The following is a 15,184-nucleotide window of genomic DNA, read 5'->3' on the forward strand; positions in this document are numbered from 1 at the left end:
GCCCAGCAGTAGTCCTTAGGTTCCTGGACCTCATCTAAAGGCTGGTGTTGCAGCACCCAAGGCTTTTAATCTCAATGACTTAACCTCCATGCCTTGGGGGATAGTTCCAGTATCACTTGTGAATTCATGGACTCTATGACCACCATGGGCTAGTCACAAGTAGTTGTGACCCAACTCATATGGGAGAGCACATGCTAGATCTGGTTTTACATTACCTTACTCTGGATCAGATAAGAAGTGATCTGAATATGGAGGACACTGACAAGAGTCCTTTGTCATGACAGATTATTGGTTTATTACTGCTTCATCAACCTGCTGACAATCTGGATCTCTACAAGGACCGACGACTGATTTAAATTATCCAACCTAGCTGCCTAATGATTCCAGAGAGAGTTTGGACAATTGTGTGGGCACTTCTGTCTTGTGGCTGGCCAAACTGTAGAACACAGAGGTGGCCAGATAACTTCATGATTTTGCTCCAGTTAGCCTCTACCTAATTGCTGACCCCAAGAGGCTTCTCAGTTGACTGAGGAAGTGAAAGAAATAAAGCAACTGAAAGGATGCCTAGGTGCCAATGGCAAAAAAAAAAAAAAACCAAACAAACCAGAATACATGCAACCAAGCAGTAGAAAGAACTTCTGTTCAAGCCTATAGTGGCAATATGATGATAAAACAGCAATTATTCTCCATCATTATTGCATCCACATATCCCATCCAGTGGGTTGGTTTAGAGTTACCCAAAGTCTTCTAAGGAAATATGGGAGTGCTAAAATTCTTGCAGGCATTCCATATGAGTCTGTGGATTCTTGGCACATAATGACACATACTTCCTCACTTCTGTGTTTTCAGCTTGTCCTCAGTCTGGTTCCAATACTGGAAATACTTTGATTCAGATCTAACATAATATAGGTAAGGATTCTCATTTCAACTGCACTTTTTAGCAAATAAATTCCCTTAACATAAAAACAGAATTCTTTACTGCCATTTAAGTCAGAGATCCAAAGTTCTTGAAAGCCTTGACACTGTTCCCATACACCAGTGTTCCCATAAGGACTGTAATTTAGAATATGGCAGAAGAATAAACTATTAAACTGGGGAATAATCATAGTAAATGAAATAAGATGAGATCATTTTAATTTTTCTCTTGGCCCCACCCACAATCAAAATTGCAGTTGTGTTTCATTTTTAAATAATGTGCAATCCAATACTGCTTTTTCAGTGAAGGCTCCAGAGTGATATGGATGGGTTCCTCTCTCTCACCATACCAGTGCCTTCATGGCCACATACCCCAAGGTAATGCTTCTTTCTTTCCACAGCAAATATATGAAAATATTTTATTTTGAATACCAGGTTGCCTTGATTAACTGGCCTGTAAAGCACCAGCACTGTCATGAGTAAGGATGGCGAGCAGGGGGCTCCCATCCAAACTGTCAAGCGCATGCGTAGCACTGAGGAATTGTTCAGCCATTCAAAGAGGCACAGATCGGGACCGCCTTAACCCTTGGGGGTTATATGTCTGGGTTTTTCCCACGCTTCTTCAGTTTGTTAGGATTCCTGTTAAGTACTAGCAATAAATATTAGAGACCAGTTCATTGTCTCAGTGTGTTTCCTGGTTGTTAGGACATCAATCCTAACAAACTCCTACTCCCATCGAAAGAGGGAGGAACAAGCAATTAAGGAGATACGTTTAGAAATGTCTTCAGAAAACCAAGAAATGCGGCTCGCCATCCAACAATTAGCAGCAGCCCTACAACAACACCAGCAACAAGTAGATCTCCAGATCAACACATTACAAGCTGCCATGCTACAGCAGCTACAACAACCTCACAACTTTGATCAGCCGATGAGGGGGAGCCAAACAGAGATTTTAGCAGCAGGCAGACAAGCAGAGGACCTATTTTCAAGAGCCAGAGCTCAGCAGCAACAGGACCCGTATGCCAGGGCCAGGATGGATGACCTCCAGAGGGCCCCGCAAGACACTGCCTCCCCATTCAATGTGGAGGCAGGAATCCTCTGGCATAGTGGGCGATTATATATTCCCCCTTCATTGAGGGAAGAAGTACTGAGACTGTGTCATGACCACCAGACGGCAGGCCACGGAGGCGTTTTCAAAACTCTCCATAGAGCTCTGAGAGACTACTGGTGGCCTAAGATGGTTGCAGACATTAAGGGGTACGTTGCTTCTTGTCACACCTGCAGATGAGCCAAGCCTCTCCCAGGGAAGCCCACAGGACTCTTGCAACCCCTACCCACCCCCAGTAGGCCTTGGGATACGATCTCCATGGATTTCATCACTGATTTACCCCCGGTCCAGGGCCTGACTTCCATACTGGTGGTGGTGGACCTTTTCACAAAGATGGCACATTTTATTCCTTGCAAGGGCCTCCCATCTGCACCAGCCACAGCGCAGTTGTTCATAGACCACGTTTTTAGATATAGAGGCATGGTGAATCACTTGGTGAGTGACAGAGGCCCACAGTTCACTTCCAGGTTCTGGAGGGCCCTTTTCCAGTCATTAGGGGTCCAGATCCACCTGTCATCAGCGCATCATCCTGCCAGTAATGGGCAAGCCGAAAAAATTAACCAGTGGTTACAGCAGTATCTCAGGTGTTACACCACTTATCGGCAAGACAATTGGCCAGCCCTGCTGCCCATGGCAGAATTTACTTATAACAACTCTGTGCAGTCATCTACCCAGATGTCTCCGTTCCAAGCGCTCTAAGGGGTTAACCCTCAGGTGTTGCCCACCTCCTCCCAGCAGGGAACTGTTCCAGCCACAGCTGATTTTCTTAAAGAGCAACAAGCCGCACAGGAGTTGTTAAAGGAGCAGCTGAACAGGGCAAAGAGTGCTTACAAGAGGGCGGCGGATGCTCACAGGCAGGAGGGACCAGCAATTGCAGTAGGAGACAAAGTATGGCTCTCTACCAAGTTTTTGATCTCTACCAGACCCTCCAAGAAATTGGACTCTAAGTTTGTCGGCCCTTTCACTGTGGTGCAGCAGATAAATCCAGTAGCTTATCGTTTACAGCTCCCACCATCCATGAAGGTCCATCCAGTGTTTCACAGAGCCTTGCTAGCCAAAGACCCTCCCCCAAGTAACTTGCGATCGCAACTACCCCCCCCCCACCTCCAGTAATTGTGGAGGGAGAGGAAGAGTACGAAGTGGAGGAAATTCTGGACTCTAGGAGAAGGGGAAGGGGCATCCAATATTTCATACACTGGAAAGGGTACCCTGAGGAAGAGCGCACGTGGGAGAATGCCAGAGATGTACATGCTCCAGCACTGGTTCATCGATTCCATCAGCTTTTCCCTCACAAACCCAAGCCTCGCATTTTACCCGAGATTCCTTTTTCGCCTGAGCAGGCCGAAGAAGCCCAAGCTGAGGAGTTTGTGAGTGTGTATTTCCCCCCGCCCCCGCCTGAAGCCTCGACTCCAGTTACAGAGGAGGTGGGGGAACCACAGCCCTCAACCTCGGGCTTGCATTTCCCAGGGGGGAGGGGGGCTGACCCTGCTAACTCTCTAGATGTTTTCCAGCAGCAGCCACCTGGCCCGGAGGTGTTATCGGATTGGGAGGGCAGCACTGCTTCGTCCTTGGAGGAGTTGTCCTTTGAAGACTTGCCTTCCTTGCCCAGTTCCCATGGGACTTTAGAAGCAGACAGCACATCTTATCAAGACTCTGGAGGGGAGGGGGATGAAATGGAATGTGAATCTGGAGGGGAGGGTGATGTCATGAGTAAGGATGGCGAGCAGGGGGCTCCCATCCAGACTGTCAAGCGCATGCGTAGCACTGAGGAATTGTTCAGCCATTCAAAGAGACACAGATCGGGACCGCCTTAACCCTTGGGGGTTATATGTCTGGGTTTTTCCCACGCTTCTTCAGTTTGTTAGGATTCCTGTTAAGTACTAGCAATAAATATTAGAGACCAGTTCATTGTCTCAGTGTGTTTCCTGGTTGTTAGGACAAGCAGTTTCTTCTTGCAGAACACAACCACTGATATTGTTGCACTAAAGGACTCACTTGTGATCTTCTCAGACAGTGCAACCTGTTCTCATTGTCCTGCACTACAAACACGTTTGTTGGGATAACTTGCACTTTTCATTCAGTAAAAATCAACATATAGGCATCTAAAATCATACAGTATTGACTATCTAACAGGGGTCTGACCTGAATATTAAGCAGACACTAATATATTATAAACCAACCTGGGAAAATTTGGTTTTGAATGGGTATACAAAATGTATGAATGAATGAATGTTACTTTGTGGAAAATTTTGTACCTTGTGTTTCAGCTTCAAATTCAGAGATAAATACCTAGTTATTCTAAACTAGGAAAGCAGTTATTTGGGGATAAAGTTGTTTCTACCTGTCCAATTCGATCTGATAGATTGGGCATGATATGGATCCCATCAGCCAAAGAATGTCGGTTGGCGGGGACTAGAAGGCGTGCCTTTTTAGCCGTAGCACCTGCCCTCTGGAATATTCTGCCCTCAGAGATCAGGATGTCCCCAACCCTGTTGGCCTTCCGTAAGGCCATGAAGACCTGGTTATGTGCCTGGGCCTGGGTCCCCGAGTGTGGTAATGGTCCCGTTTCTTGGTTGTATTAACATCTTACATTGTTTACTTGGCAGCCATGTATATTTATTTTTTATTGTAATTGTTTTAATTGTAATTGTTTTATCGTTTTATGGTTTTTATTGTTGTAAGCCACCCAGAGTCACTTGTTGAGATGGGCGGCTATAGAAATTAAATAAATTAAATTAAATTAAATAAAAATTAAATAAAATTAAATAAATAAGAGTAAGCATTCCAAAAGGAATCCATTTCATTAATAAGTACATTTAAACTTATTTTAAACATTTAAACATTTTTCAAATATTCCTGCCTCCAACAGGAATAGATTTTTGTATAGGGAGGATGCATTCTGGAGGTCAGCAGGTTAGTTCAAGAACAAAATCCAATTAAATCATGTATGCCTTTAGTAGTGAAAGAAAATCAAGATCAGAAAATAATTTCACTGAAAATAAAATTGTTCTTAATATGCTGTCTAACATTTTCAAATTAGGACATTTAAGAGAATCAGATCAAAACTATGCATTGTTTAAAAAAGACTATGCAGTTTAATAGTGGAAAAATCTGTTGCATAATCTGGCCTGTGGGACTGATATTTGCTTGCCATGCTGCAGTTCTAAATTATACCAAAATTACTCAATACTAAAAGAGACAGAGAGAAAAGAAAAAGAAAAACAAAGCTTAATGTAGCACCAAAATTTGAAAATAATCAAATATCACCAATAATTACTGCAAAAATTAGTGCTGTGTATGTAATTAATTCTTACATTTCACAATGTACAGCAAAATGATATGCATACTTTCAGTAGGAGTCCACTTTGGTCCCCACCCCTCCTTGTCATCACTTTCCAAAGGGAACACATTACAGAAATAAAAACTTTTATTTCCTCAGCACTTTCACCACTGAGATCACTCACTTACAGGCTTATCTAACATTATGTTCAAATAAATTTTAAAAACATATATGAATATGAATCACATAAGCAGTTTAAATAAAAACTATTTACCTGTTTCCCTCATCCACTCCCTTGCTTTTACTGAAAATTTATTAAAGCTATGACTTTTCTGTAACTAATACATTCTTACTGTTTAATATTTATTATTATATATTTATTATTATATATCCCTTTTAATAATGCAACACAAAATTTAATGTTTGATGTTTTAAGTTAATAGATTCTTTTAAATCCATTTACCATCTTTTTGTTAATATTATGAAATGTGACTTGTGTAACCACATTTTAGCAAACCACAACAAAACCATCTTATAGTAACTATAGATGATTACTCTATGAGTCAATGGATACAAAAAGGATAGTGAGATATGAAAGTCAGATTTTAAAAAGTTCTGGATGAATGAATTTTGCTGGAATAAGGCTCCAAAGGAGACAATGTGCCTAATCTAAGAATAAAATGTTATAATTGTCATCTTGGTTTAATTAATAACATAGTGTATACCCCCAAAATTAAAGGGGAAGGATAAGGCTAGGCAGATGCTAAGGAACTGGATAACATTTATTTAGCAATGAAAGTTGAAACCAAATAGAGTCTAAGATACAGGGTTAGAAAACTGAAACATTATTCTCATTAGCTGAATATTGAGTAATAAAAGGAACACTGTTTAGAAGTTAAGGAAGAAGAGTGGCACACTAAGTTACAGTAAAACACACTTAGGGTCAGCTTTGCCACCAATAACATACTATACAAGCTGAGAAGCATTGCAATTTTGTTTAATCTGCAGCAGCTACCACTGAGAATTACCTGTAGTAAATGCATCGCACCACATTAGAAGCTATACTTATCTGGCATTCTGGATTGGTTCTATCTTCCCTCGCTCCTTTACTGGAATGAAACACTTCCAAGAATTGCTAGATTGTTCTTGTTTTAACATAGGAAATCAATCAATCAATCAATTTTATTTTGGTCACAGACCAGCATACTAACATGGGAAAGTCTATTTAATCTACAAACCAGAAAAATTAGGAAAGCAGATTATTTTAACTGTGGGGCCAAGAGTTAATTGAAAGTCTTGCTGACATCTAAGTGCTAAGCTACTGTCATGAGGACTCATCAATTTCCAAATTGGATTTAGATAATCTCCACATGGAGATGCCCTCAACATGTTGCTCAGCAGAGCTCAGTAGCTTTGTTTTGCCAATGAAGACACATCTCAGATACTTTAACTGATTGTCACTCTGTTTTAAGGCACTAGTCCACTAGTCTTAAATTCTTTGAGGCTTCTAGCAAACTGGACTGAGAACGTTCTAATCATAATCATCTATGATCCTCAAACCCATCCCTCCTTAGATGGTCAATGGAGCATCTGCTTTAGGTCTCATTGTTTTCATTGCACAAATTACTAGGACCAGTGTCTTTTCCATAGTAATGTTTTCATTAATGACTTCTCTTCCTAGTTTCTCCTTCTCATGGAGAAACAAACCATACTGAAGATCTAAAAAAAAATTTTAAATTTAAAATACATTTTTATTTGTTAGTTTAGGGCTGCTCAATCAACCTATTTAAGGATTTCCTTCTCAACTCTTTTAAAAAAAAAGTAATTTATTTATCCTGTTTTGTCACTGTCACTTCCCAATTTTTAATAAAAACACAGAAATTTGCAGAATGTTAAATCTAACTATTAATATTTTACATAATTACTATATGTTTTAATGGAAAGTGCAAATGTGTTCTAAATAAAGTTATCAAAATTTGGCATTCTAATTAGTGTTCCTCATTTACTATGCAAATATTATAAAGAAGAGGTGACTGCACAAGAGATATAGCCCTGGACATCCTGCACAAGTTAAATCATTCTAAATTGTTCCCAGAAAACAATATAAAACATAAAGATACATAACTATGTATCCAATAAACCTCTCTCTCTCTCTCTCTCTCACACACACCCCCACACACAACCTTGTTTTGCTTTGTTTTCTCTTCATTTCTAGACATTTTGGCCTCCAGTATCACAAAATCTGAGGCATACAGAGGGCTTATCCCCAAGCCATGTATCTCTGCTTCTGATGAATCCAGAAAATAAAATGTCTGCTTTTACAGAACAAGATTCTCCAAACATGTAAAATTAAATGTGCCAGACAAAGAGATAAAAGAATCCCGATTCTTCAGAATTTAGCTACAGTTGCCCATGTGTGCCAGAGGGGTGTGCCAGCAAATATGTGAAACTTTATCATCAAAAGACTGGTTTGTACACATAGTCCAACATCCTCCAGATGCAACCTACTCACACTGGATATGCTTTATTTCAGTCACAGTGAAAACAATATGCTAAATCTAAACCACAAAAAGTATTTTACCTAGTTATAATAATCCCTTGATAGTCTCACCCCAAAGGAGTCTTTTGTGCATCTTTTTGCAGGAAAGATTCTCTTCAAAAAATGTCTGGTAAGTCAGACACAGCATATCAAAAGAATGCTGTTTTAGTTGGTCTCTGCTCTGTTTCCTACAATCAGTAAAAATGGTAAAATAACAGTAGAATGGGCATAATGGAAATTATACAGTAACATCCATAATAATGCTGGACAATTCCTAATACAACAACTTCCTTAAAGAACATTTTATTACCACAGATATTTCTATTAGGTATGATTCCAGAAAACATAAATGAAAATATCATAATTTACTAAGATATATGTTGACAGCAGCAAGAACAAACTTAGTACAAGATTGGAAAAGAGATACCTTGCCCTATCAGACTAGGAGATTGAAACTAGGGAGTATGCTGCAATGGAAAAATTGACAGTATATATTAATCGCAGAAGTTTAACCAAATTTAAGCAGCGTTGGCTCTCTTATATACAATGTATCACACAACAAGGCAAGTTTATATATCTGAAGTTTTTAGGTCTTCAATATAAATTAACAATGACTAATGTTCTATGTAAAGCACATAAATTCAAACTATAGATAGTGGTTGGGAACACAAATGGAGGGAAAGGGAGGATCTATCAGAAAGTTTTTACTGATTTTTTTTATGAGTATGTAGCAGTCTTTTTTTTTTCTTCTATTTCTTTTCTTAGCTTCTTTTGTATTTCAATGTTTTAACATAAAATATATTAGGACAAAACCCAGCATTTTATTACATTTGAGTTATACTTTTCTGTGATAGAAAATTTCTTTAGCACAATCTTCAATTATAATTTATTTATTTATTATCTTTATATTGCATTTTCAACTATACAGAGATATTCAAAGAATAACATGGATTGAATGCCAGAGCCCAAATGTAATTTTATCTTAATATGTTATACTTGTTTTAATTAATTGAAATTAGGCTTTCCAAAAAGCTATACAATTTAGCAACATTTTCAACTAAATTTTTCTCATGATTCAAGAGAGGAATATACTAGGATTGTCATCCAATTACTGTACAATCCTGTATTTTAAGTCTTAGAAGCAAGCCTCACTAAGTTCAATGAGACTTTGTCCACAGCTAGATATTGCAATTAAAACTTTAACTGATTAAACATGTATTTGATGATGCATGCATGAATCATAGCACCCATTATCTTAACTTTATGTTCAAGAGTTACATTTCTAAGACACTTAGCATAAGTTTATTAATATAATATAAATATAATAGTGCTAGACAGAGTGTGAACAACAAAAGTACTCCTATTCTGCTAATACCAAACACCAAGACTGGGTATTTTTCTTCCGTCTTCCCTGCTGATCTTCATGATGTTCAAGAGCTCAATAATTATTGTGGGGTGGAGGGGGAAAGAGGGAGAGATTACAAAAATCAAACCCATAATTTGAAAAATATTCAAGTTGTTAATTGACTTTTCATTGAGAATTCTGTTAGATCTCATCTGAGTGGAGTGACAGCCTCTAATCTGCACGCACTGAAAAGTAGTGATCCCACACTTGGTAATCAGAAATATCTTTGTCTGCATATATGCACTACACCATGCTGAACTAGCCTTCCCAGTCTTCTAAAACAGAGAGCTGGGTGAGGAAACGCTGAATTTGTAATGTAGCAGCATGTACACTATGAACTATCACCAAAAAGTTCATTTGTGAGAGAGGATCTCAATAGCTGTGTTTCCTTTTTTTCCCCCAAACTATAGGCTTATGAACACTATGGGATGTTTTATCCTAGTTTCATGTGGCAATCAGCCTTCATGTTTCCCTTAATTATACTCTGCAATCTGGATAGAATGGCTATATGGCTTATGGAAAATTTTGACATTTATTAAGTGTTTACAGGGTTTAAATTGGTAAGTCTTGGGAACTAAAATATTCTGGGCTTTGGAAGGGGAAAAAAAAGTCTATGGCTTTTTTAATCCAGATCAATAGCTGATTGCTTTGGATTCTGCATAAATTTACTCCCAGTTTTCCATTTTAGGCATCCTATAAGCTAATTTTCAGAAGATAGCACATTTTTGTTGGAGGAAAAAGGAACTAAATGCTATAAAGTACACAAGAAGGAACAACTGGATTTTATACTCAGACTTCAGTAAACCTAAACCATTATTTCTATCATAAATGTGACTTTTCAAGCCAGGGAGTTTCTTTCAAATCAGTTTATAAGATGCATGGCAAATGAATACTTGAATAACAGAGAAAATAAATAAATAAATAAAAATAATAAAGCTGCAGCAGCAAAGTAGATCTGATTGCCTTGTGCCAACATTGCAAGCCTATTCAGGATGTCATGCTAGTACAGCAGGATAATTCACAGCCATTATTCAGAAACAGCCAATGCTACTATGTAGTCATGGCACTAAGCAAAAACATTATGTGTCACAAAAATGAAAAGAAGGAAATATGAAAGAAAAAATATGGAGTTCTATGTAAAAGTTCCCTTTCAGATTTTCTGAATTTTTGCATATGTTTGCCACTGAGTATTATTAGAGCTTCATGTGAGTCCTACATAAGTGAATCGGAGATTGAACAAAAACAATGTTTGTTGTCTGTTTTATTTAATAAACAAAAGTAATTCAACATCCAATGTGTCAGTATGAAAATCATTCAGTAACTGGTTGCATTACCTTTAACTATAATAACTGCAATCAAATGCTTCTTGTAAGTGGTAATCAGTATCTCAAATCAGTGTGTAGGAATTCTGGCCCATTCTTTTTTCAATTATGTGTGTTCTTGAGAGTGATTTTGACAAATGTCCTCTCATTAATATCATCTCAAATTATCCCCATTCCAAAATTATGTATTTAACTGAAGATCAGTGGAAACCCAGAGCTTTAGAAATGGATCTGGAATCTTTCTGGAATCTTAAAAAAATTTGTCTAGAATCTGTCTAATGAGAACTTCACTGTAATGACAGAAGCCAAAGAAGTATTCACGCAATTAGCTCTGGTTATTATTATTTTTTCTTATCCATAGTCTCTTTCACTTCAGTCTTTCACAAACCATCTTTTTTCATGCCTCACATTAGCATAACTCCTTACACTCCTGTGACACATCTAATGTAATTCTTTCCAATCTGTTCTAAGCAGTATGCATATCCTCTTCCCTTATTTCCACTTTCCATTCATTCTGTTGGTGGATTATTTTCCACCAATCATTATGACTTTGGTCAATCCAGAATTTCGCATAGCACCTTTTTGTAAGACAGAAAATATGTAGATTAGGTAGCCAACCTTAACCATACTTGTGCCAAATGAAGCATTTTCTGACAACTTACAGGTACATTTTGGCCTGTATGCCATAAGCAAAAGCAAAATTCAGTTTTACCCCAAACATGCTCATGCTATTCTATTCAAGCTAGAATCTATATTTAGAGACCGTCTTGCAGGTCACCATGATGTAACCCATATCCCATCAAACAGAAGATGTATGCAGTAGACTGACACACATGCAGGGTATTTCTTTAATTTTAATTTTTATTATTTATTTATTATTTAAATTTATATCACCGCCCATCTCCCCCAACGGAGGACTCTTTTTAATTTTTAAAACAAGAGAAATTTTTTTAGATTTTTTTAAGAAAACAAAGAACAGTTTCACAAAAAGTATTCCATAGATCGAAAGAATTTATTTGAAAGCTGGTGCTACACTAATGACTTTGTGGTCACTTGTACTCCAATCATGCTTTGTACTAATACTCAATGATCCACACTAAGTAATTAAGCAATTAAGCAGGATGAATTGAGTGGAGTACTATACTAGTATTTTCTGATTCTCCAAAATAGCTCAAGCCTGAAACCTTTATGCAAAGTTGTCTGGAGAACTTTTTAAGGATCAGGTGATTTATAAATATACTGTGTTGAAAGAACTATAAGTTGATTTGTGTTTAAAAATTTAAAGATGTATCTTATTTCATTTGCATATTTATTTTTCAAACAATTTATCTTTTCTTTCACTAGGAAATGAACAAAGCTATCAAACAATCTAACATATTCCTACAGAGATACTACAATACCTTGTTGCTATGTGTGTTTAAAACCAGAATGTTTCTATTACTCCAGAACTCTTCAGTTTTGTTTTCTGAATGATCACCATGAAAATGGAAGGCAAATATTGTGTTCATAATAAACTGAACTGATTGGCCGGGTGAACAACCCCTACGGTTTCTATGAGGTATATTTTATTTATTTATTATTAAATTTATACACCACCCATCTCCCTATAAAAGTGACTCTGGGCGACTTACAAATAAAAGTTATAAAACCATTATAAAAATAGAAAAAGTACAAAAATAGAAGATAAAAGAGGGAAACTAAAGGCGGAGAGAGCATCTTTAAGCCACCAACCACCCCAGGGCTACCTATCATTCTTGGATCCCTAAGCTAGTTGGCAGAGCCAGGTCTTGATGCTCTTCCTGAAGGCCAGAAGAATATTTCAAGTCTTCAAGGCAGGGTATTGGGAAAAGCTTTCAATTAGCAATAATTGCACCTCAGATAAATCTCATTGGCTACAATACTGCCACTGCACAATAAATTAAATACATGTATACTTTCAAATCAAACACAACCAAAGTCAGACAAGAAAGAAGTTGGTTTCTTTGATTCTTACTGCAAATAGCTTCAAATGTCTTTAAAATATTCCAATTAATAACATAGCATCTATTTTGCTGTCTAATTAAAGCAAATTTCCACATGCAAGTCAATTAACTGAGAAATATAAATACATCATTGGACAATTCTGTTTCTTTTTTGTAATGGATACAGATTGTGGCTAGATGTATAAAAACAACAATTCTTTCTAGAATTAACTTATAACACTAGTTTAAAACGGCAAAAACAAATTCTATACAAAACTAATGAGCCTAGCCTAGCTTCATATAAATACTGCTTTACAAATGAAGAATTCTGCATAGTTCTTTCTGATCAAGGGCTTACCTATTTATTTGACTAATCATTCAAATGGCTAAACAGACCTCTAATTTGAAAATAAAAATAAAAAACAACTGGTGCAATCACAAACAACTTCTAAAATTACAGTTTATTAAAAAGAAAAAAAGGAAATCTTGTCTAATCTAAAACACGCTCACAGTTACCTTTTTCTAATCAGAGCATTCATTTCTCCTCATTATGATCTCACAAGCACATTAAAATCTTATTAACATTAATTACTTCTGAGCATCTATGCATGAGCAGCTACAGGCTTGTGTTCGTGTATGTGTGTGTGTGTCTGGATCATATCTACATTTATATACCTTGCTGCACTCTGCTTATAAAACATGCAAAAATATTGCTGCTAACACCAATTAGCTAATTTCACGCATACACAGATAGTAACCTGCTGTCTTGCTACACAGTTTAATGAAGACCAGCAGACAGATGGACAGACAAATCTATGGAAAAAGCATCACATTTTCTAATGCAGAAGGAAGGGAAGGGCAGGGGAGAGAGACACAGACAGACCTGAGTGCAAATTTAAGCCACTACAATTTGGAAAAAGGCACACATTTGAAAGGGGAAGTAGGCAAGGAAGTCACTATTCTGTTTTGTCACAAATGAGGTTCTGATGAATTGGTAAAGACAAAGATGAAACTGACACAGCGTCAAGCATCAGCTATCCATGAAAAATTCAAAAATATGGCAGTTGAGGAATACTTAATACAAATTTGGTAACTGTCATGCTCCCTGATCAAACATTCCCAGAATATCTGATTGGATTTGCATGCATGAATGGAGTTAACACGTGTTGGGACTTGCGGGTCAGTAGAACTGGGAGGGGGAACATGCCAGGAGTGTGAAAGCATCTTGTTTGGATTATCTCTGGTATACAAGATCAAGCTGCCGAGCTGTTGGAGACATCTGCACGGAGCTGAACTGACTGACATGAAGAGGGGGGCAGCACACCTGAGAAACGGAGGAGGTTTGAACTCATTGGGTTGTTTAACTTGGGGAAAATGCAGGAACTTTCATTTGCAACTTTTTCACTGTTCTGTATACTACCCTCCATTAAAGGGATTTCTACTATAGTCACATATGAATCGAATTTAATGGCAGGTTGAGTAATACAGTCATTACATAACAGGGAAAAGAGGGCAAAGAGAAAAGATTCCGAAAGTTAAGTTTTGACTTGTTGCAAGCCCTGCATTTAAGCAAACAGCATGAAGGAAGAGTGTAGAATAGATTCTACCTAGATCTATATTAGATAGTATTTTAATCTGCAGTTATTTTAATTTTATTGTAAACTGCCCAGAGTCGCTCTTAGTGAGATGGGTGGTGACAAAGTATGAAATATAAATAAACAGTAATTCAAGAAATAAGGATAAATGATGTCACCAGTTTGCCTATACTTCCACTGCCAGGGTCTGTTCTGAATACTTTTTGAGCTTATTTAGAAATATTCTGTAGTTAATGCCTCAGTTGGCACATTAACAGTTGTCGGCTTCAGTTTCTGCTCCCTTTATTTTTATCAATTGACACAATACATAAAAATATTTAAAACCACACACATAAAATGGTCTGAAGTCTAGAAATCACAAACATGATGATAACGTGTTTAAATCACAATTTCTTAGAGTTTATATGACTTTTTATTGCTTCTGTTTTATTTTATCATTATTTCAGTGTTTTATATTGGTCAATGACTGTAATTATATTTAATAAATAAAAGTAACCACATTGTTGATGTACCCATACAATGCCACACAAAAGAGAAGTGATTTGGAAACCATCAAATCCAAAAGAAATTCAGTAGTTGAAAATTTTGTGACAAATCCTAAACAAACAAGGACAGGTGTATTGGTGTAAGTCTAGGCATGTATATGGATGACTCAACCTATTTTACTTATTCAATCAACTTCCCTACAATTTAAAAAAGAAAAGTTACACTATTTATGTCCTGCCTTTCTATTCAAATGGAACAGAATCCGATATAACTTTATCCAATATAGCAATTTATACATTTTATATTAGTATGGATCTTTTTTGAATGCAACTTTCTTAAATACATTATTTTTTTCATGAAACTGCTTCAAATGTATTTTATTTGTATGCAGTTTTTGAAAGAGCAATGGATACTGGTTGCTTGCATATATTAGTACCTTCTGTATAATTAAGTCATGGTGCCCAGAGTTGCTCTCTGAGTGAGATGGGTGCTGACTAAATTTGATAAATAAATAGAATTATGTGAATATGTATAGTTTTTTGACCAGCACATAAGTAGTTTGCTCTCTGCACT

The 15,184-nt window shown here is 37.1% G+C and overlaps 1 long non-coding RNA gene and 1 pseudogene across 1 annotated transcript in view; both read right to left on the reverse strand.

The window, feature by feature from the left end:
* LOC134498366 (uncharacterized) overlaps positions 1-15,184 on the reverse strand; it is a 265,013-nt gene that overhangs the window by 217,673 nt on the left and 32,156 nt on the right. The window lies entirely within an intron of this gene.
* LOC134499394 (U4 spliceosomal RNA) lies at positions 12,365-12,487 on the reverse strand (annotated as a pseudogene).

This window comes from Candoia aspera, chromosome 5 (assembly GCF_035149785.1).
Source record: "Candoia aspera isolate rCanAsp1 chromosome 5, rCanAsp1.hap2, whole genome shotgun sequence".
In the NCBI taxonomy this organism is placed as follows: domain Eukaryota; kingdom Metazoa; phylum Chordata; class Lepidosauria; order Squamata; family Boidae; genus Candoia; species Candoia aspera.